We start from the raw sequence: 6500 nt of genomic DNA, 5'->3' as shown, positions 1-6500 counted from the left end.
GCGCTGCTCCGCGCGCCGGGCGGGAACCGCAACTGAAGAGAAACGTTCCGGGGCAGAGATTGCCCGAGCAGCGACAGCGACAGCGACAGCGACAGCGACAGACAGCGACAGTGATAGCGATAGCGATAGCGACAGCGACAGACAGCGACAGCGACAGCGACAGCGACAGTGACAGCGACAGTGACAGCGACAGACAGCGACAGACAGCGACAGCGACAGTGACAGTGATAGCGATAGCGACAGCGACAGCGACAGACAGCGACAGCGACAGCGACAGCGACAGACAGCGACAGTGATAGCGATAGCGATAGCGACAGCGACAGACAGCGACAGACAGCGACAGTGACAGCGACAGTGATAGCGATAGCGACAGCGACAGCGACAGACAGCGACAGCGACAGCGACAGACAGCGACAGTGATAGCGATAGCGATAGCGACAGCGACAGACAGCGACAGACAGCGACAGTGATAGCGATAGCGACAGCGACAGCGACAGACAGCGACAGTGACAGCGACAGCGACAGACAGCGACAGTGATAGCGATAGCGATAGCGACAGCGACAGACAGCGACAGTGATAGCGATAGCGATAGCGACAGCGACAGACAGCGACAGCGATAGCGATAGCGGCAGCGACAGCGACAGACAGCGACAGTGATAGCGATAGCGATAGCGACAGCGACAGACAGCGACAGACAGCGACAGTGACAGTGACAGTGACAGCGACAGTGACAGTGACAGTGACAGCGACAGCGACAGTGACAGCGACAGCGACAGTGACAGTGACAGTGACAGTGACAGTGACAGCGACAGCGACAGACAGCGACAGTGATAGCGATAGCGACAGCGACAGCGACAGACAGCGACAGTGATAGCGATAGCGACAGCGACAGCGACAGACAGCGACAGTGATAGCGATAGCGATAGCGACAGCGACAGACAGCGACAGCGACAGACAGCGACAGACAGCGACAGCGATAGCGATAGCGACAGCGACAGCGACAGACAGCGACAGTGACAGCGACAGCGACAGACAGCGACAGTGATAGCGATAGCGATAGCGACAGCGACAGACAGCGACAGCGACAGACAGCGACAGACAGCGACAGCGATAGCGATAGCGGCAGCGACAGCGACAGACAGCGACAGTGATAGCGATAGCGATAGCGACAGCGACAGACAGCGACAGACAGCGACAGTGACAGTGACAGTGACAGCGACAGTGACAGTGACAGTGACAGCGACAGCGACAGTGACAGCGACAGCGACAGTGACAGCGACAGACAGTGACAGCGACAGCGACAGCGACAGTGACAGTGACAGCGACAGTGACAGTGACAGTGACAGTGACAGCGACAGTGACAGTGACAGTGACAGTGACAGTGACAGCGACAGACAGCGACAGTGACAGCGACAGACAGTGACAGCGCCAGCGACAGCGACAGTGACAGTGACAGTGACAGTGACAGCGCCAGCGCCAGTGACAGCGGCGCCAGGGCAGGCAGAGCCCCCGGCCAGCAGAAGCGATCCTGTACAAAAACCCCTGGCCATGCCCGGCTCGTATCTTGCCTTTCGCATTTCCGCGTTTGCCCGTGCGCGTTGCTGGGGATTATTTAGAAATAATTATACCAGTTGTGAAAATCGCCAATCGCCTGGTTTTTGAAATTTTAGAAGCTTAGTGATAATAAAATGGTTATAAAAAATAGTACTACAATTATAGCAATGAAAATGCAGAGTTAGGACAGTGACAAGACAATCAAAAGCCAAGAACTGCGGATGTGCGGGTGCTCTCGGGTTTTGTGAGCAGAGGAATCACCTTAAAACCATCCACTGCTGCACATTCATACAGACTTCATGCTTATGCATAGCTTCTATTTAAAACAAGAAACTCTCTCTGGAATATTTCAACTCTTTCTTCTAATCCCCGTGGTGTCTTTGAGTCTGAGCAAGGCCTGAAGAAATTCGCTTCTTCTGATAAGAGAACCAGAAATTCCTCTTCTCTGGGAGATTTAGGTGTTCTGGGACTGTTATCTCCAAGCGAGTATCTCATTCCCTTAAAAAACCCCACACACATAGTTTCCATTTTAACATTGTGTTACAGCCTAAAGCTGTACTCAACACACTACTTAAGAGAATTAATCCAGCATAACTTTCTGACATTGCGCATAGAATATTCATTGTAACACTTGAGAAAAGCCAATAAGAAAACATGCATTTTTCCACAGTTACATCGATTATAACTCCTTTCAGCTGCACGTTAGAATAATGCACTTCACCAGCTTCGGCGTGCGCCGTGCCGCTGGTAGGAGCGGTGCTGTAAGGGGTGGAACAGCCCTGCACCACCTCTGGAAATGGGAGTGGGATGGACGTTCTGTGGTACAGAGCTCAGCAAAAGTGGGAAAAGGCTTCTGTGTAACCAAGAACAGGGTAAGGCCACCCGCTGACCAACCTGCCCAAGGGACAACCGTGACACAAACCAGAGCCCCGGAGCACAGTCAGAGAGTACGTGTTAAAATTAAGGGGTGCAATTACAGAATACATGTTAAAATTAAGGGGTGCAATCAGAGAATACATGTTAAATTTAAGGGGTGCAATTAGAGAATACCGTGTTAAAATTAAGGGGTGCAATTAGAGAATACATGTTAAATTTAAGGGGTGCAATTAGAGAATACCGTGTTAAATTTAAGGAGGACAACTATAGAATACATGTTAAAATTAAGGGGTGCAATTAGAGAATACCGTGTTAAAATTAAGGAGGACCAAGAGAATACCATGCTGAAATTAAGGAGGACAACTATAGAATACATGTTAAATTTAAGGAGGACAAAGAGAATACCATGTTAAATTTAAGGGGTGCAATTAGAGAATACCATGTTAAAATTGAGGAGGACAATTACAGAATATCATGTTAAAATTGAGGAGGACAAAGAGAATACCATGTTAAATTTAAGGGGTGCAATTAGAGAATACCATGTTAAATTTAAGGAGGACAGTGAGAGAATACCATGCTAAAACTAAGGAGGACAATTGCAGAATATCATGTTAAAATTAAGGAGGACAATGAGAGAATACCGTGTTAAATTTAAGGAGGACAATTACAGAATACCATGCTAAAATTGAGGAGGACATAGGCAAATCTTCCCAGAGGATGTGAAAGAGCAGATGGAGACACAAGAAGAAATGAAATGCATTGACCTGACAGCCGGGATGTCACACGGATAGGCCGGAGCGTGAAGTCAAACCAAGGAGTCCCCAAAGCACCAGGAATTCCGAAAGAACCTTTGAGCAGTGCACAAAACACATGAATATGCCTGCAGCCCAGCAATATAACAGCGTGAAAATAACACTGGCTGTGTACCCAGCTGTGCTCTTTGGCTGTTGGCCTGGAGCGCTCCAGCGCTGGAAATATCGTCCTTTTTATCTTATTATTATTGTTATTGTTATTGTTATTGTTATTATTATTATTATTATTAAACTTTAAAAAACTCTAAGCGGTGAATTCTGCTCTCCCCAGCCCTGTGTGGCCCTGCCAGGCTGCAGAGGGACGGTGACAACAAAGCATTTTTGAATAATAGAAACTGATGTTATCAAATAAATACCGTATAAATGTTGCACACATCGATAACGAGTAAAAGTTATTTAAATCACAATTAAACACGTGGTTGTGCGTGGTATTCTCTAATAAAAGTTATTTAAATCGCAATTAAACACATGGTTGTGCGTGGTATCCCCTAATAAAAGTTATTTAAATCACAATTAAACACATGGTTGTGCTGGGGGTGCCCAGGACCCCGCAGGCTGCAGCTCAGAGAGGTTTTAAAGCAGAAGAAAATGAAAGTTCCCGGTTCAAGGGGGGTTCAAGAGGAGGGGGAGGCCCGGGCCGGGGGCCCTGGCACAGCTTTAGGGTTAAGCTGGCGCAGCAGCCTGGGTTTCATTCGCTGCTGGTTTCAACCCCAGCGTGAAGGGCAGAGGGCGCCTGGAGCTCACAAATGAAGGTGGAAGGCTCCTGCTCCCGGGATCGGCCCTTCTGTGTTTTCATGGGATCACAGAATGGTTTGGGTGGGAAGGGACCTTAAAATCCACCCCATCCATCCCCTAAATCCCATCCCATCCATCCCCTAAATCCCATCCCATCCATCCCCTAAATCCCATCCCATCCATCCATCAGCATCACTTCCCAGGAACCAAATTTCCCACATTTTGGGTCTGACTCCTTGCCAAAAGCACAGACCTGCTGCCTTGGGCTTTCTGTCCTGGACAATCATCCCTTCAGAGCTGAGGGAGTGAGATGGGAGTTTGCCTCTCCCAGTGCAGGCTCTCATTTCGGGTGGTGAATTGTCTCTGGAGGAATTTTTTTTTTTCTTCCATTTACTCTTGGGAAAGCTCCGGCTGCTCTCCAGCCCCGCAGAAAATTCCCTTGGAGCTGGAGCCCTCCCACAACTTATCCCCACTCACTGATTTTTGAATCCTGTGGTCACGTAAACCGAGTGGGAAAGGGAGCAAACCCCTCATTCCAGGAGCCCTTTGGCCCTCAGTTCTCAGATATTCCCCATCCACGGCACCTGTCCCAGATCCGTGTGCTTTTTATGGCTCGCTGTGAGATCTTTTCCACACTCATCACCGGGGAAGCCGCGACCCCGGCTCCGTTAGACCTTTGGGCCGTGCCAGGATCTTGTTTGCATTTTGAGGGATGAAGCAGCACCTGCACAGCCAGAGCAGGAACAGGCACGGGCACAGTTTTGCAACCATTTATTAGCAATAGTCAGAGAAGATACAAAATTCTATTTACAGTGAAATCATAGGAACAACCGCTCGAAAGGACTGGGATATGGAGCTGGATGGGGATTTTGGGTGGAGGACACAGGGGGAGGGGGAGCAGCCCTCCACATCCCACCCCAAATCCTACATTCCTCAGCCTCCCGAGGAACTCCAGCTCCCCGAGCAGGGCAGTGCTCAGCATCCAGCAGGGCTGGCTGGGGTGGGATCAGTGTGGAAAAGGGACCAGGACATGTGCAAGGGACACAGGAGGGTAGAAATGCCCCCCAGCCAGGTGCCTGGAGCGGGGTCATGCCAGGTGTTCCCAATAGGAGCAGAAAAGCTGGGATGCAGGGGCAGAAAGGCAGGAGATATCAGCAGAAAGGCAGGAGATATCAGCAGAAAGGCAGGAGATATCAGCAGGAAGGCAGGAGATATCAGCAGAAAGGCAGGAGATATCAGCAGAAAGGCAGGAGATATCAGCAGAAAGGCAGGAGATATCAGCAGAAAGGCAGGAGATATCAGCAGAAAGGCAGGAGATATCAGCAGAAAGGCAGGAGATATCAGCAATAAACCAGGATGCAGCAGCAGCAGCAAAGTTACTCCACACCAGAAGGAAAAAGAACAATTCCAGAGGGGGCTGCAGGTCCGTGTGTTCCTCCCCAGCTCCCAGCAGGGCATTTTGGAGGAGTTCTGGGACTATTTCAGAGGCAGAGCTCATCATGGAGCTCCACACTCCTCCCTCCAAGCCTGGAAAGCACAAATCCCTACAGGAAATAACCGTGAGCAAGGAAAGGCTGCCCAGCCAGTCTGCTGAGGGCCGGGAAGTTCCCTCTTGAAACTCTTATTCCATCCACTTTCAGGGTGCCTCCCGTGCAATTCCCAGTCCTGCCTGCTCCGCAATCCAAGGATTTGGATCTCCTCAGCAGGAACCAGCAGGGCATGAACTTCCTGCTGGCATCACCTCGTGGTGGCCTTCATCCCTACAAAGAGCTCGGCTTTGCTTGGGGATTTCGGGTCTGGCTGGGGTTTTTTTTGGTCTGGTTGGGAGATTTTTGATCTGGATATTTTTGTTCTGGTTGAGGTTTTTTGTGTCTGGATGAGATATTTGTGTTCTGGTTGAGGTTTTTTGTGTCTGGTTGGGTTTTTTTTGTCTGGTTGGGAGATTTTTGATCTGGGTGAGATTTTTTTTGGTCTGGTTGAGGTTTTTTGTGTCTGGTTGGGGTTTGTTTTTTTCTTTGTCTGGTTTGGAGATTTTTGATCTGGATGAGATATTTTTGTTCCAGTTAGGTTTTTTTTTTTTTGTCTGGTCAGAGATTTTTTGGTCTGGTTGTGGGGGTTTTTGTCTGGTTGGGGTTTTTTTGTGTCTGACTGGGGTTTTTTGGTCTGGTTGGGGTTTTTTTGACCTGGATGAGATTTTTTTGTCTGGTTGGGGTTTTTTGTGTCTGACTGGGGTTTTTGGTGTGGTTGGGTTTTTTGGGGGGGTGTTTTAGGGAGGAAGATAAGGGGAAGGCATCACTTCTGCTCTTCGCTGCAGCCGCGGAGGGGCCGGAGCGTTTCCATTCCCTGCACAGTGCCCTTCCCTGGACACGTGTGGCAGGAGGACGGGACGTGTGGGGTAAAACCCAGGGCAGAAGGAGCAGGAACGTTCCAGCGTTCTGGCAGAGCCTCTGTGCAGCAGGAATTGCTGGAGGCAGCTCCCTGACGCACGCGCCGGCATTCCCAGCGAGATGGGAGATACCAGG

Source organism: Vidua chalybeata, chromosome 30, assembly GCF_026979565.1.
Source record: "Vidua chalybeata isolate OUT-0048 chromosome 30, bVidCha1 merged haplotype, whole genome shotgun sequence".
NCBI classification, from domain to species: Eukaryota; Metazoa; Chordata; class Aves; order Passeriformes; family Viduidae; genus Vidua; species Vidua chalybeata.
The sequence above is the reverse complement of the archived record's forward strand: the minus strand, read 5'-3'. Positions refer to the sequence as shown.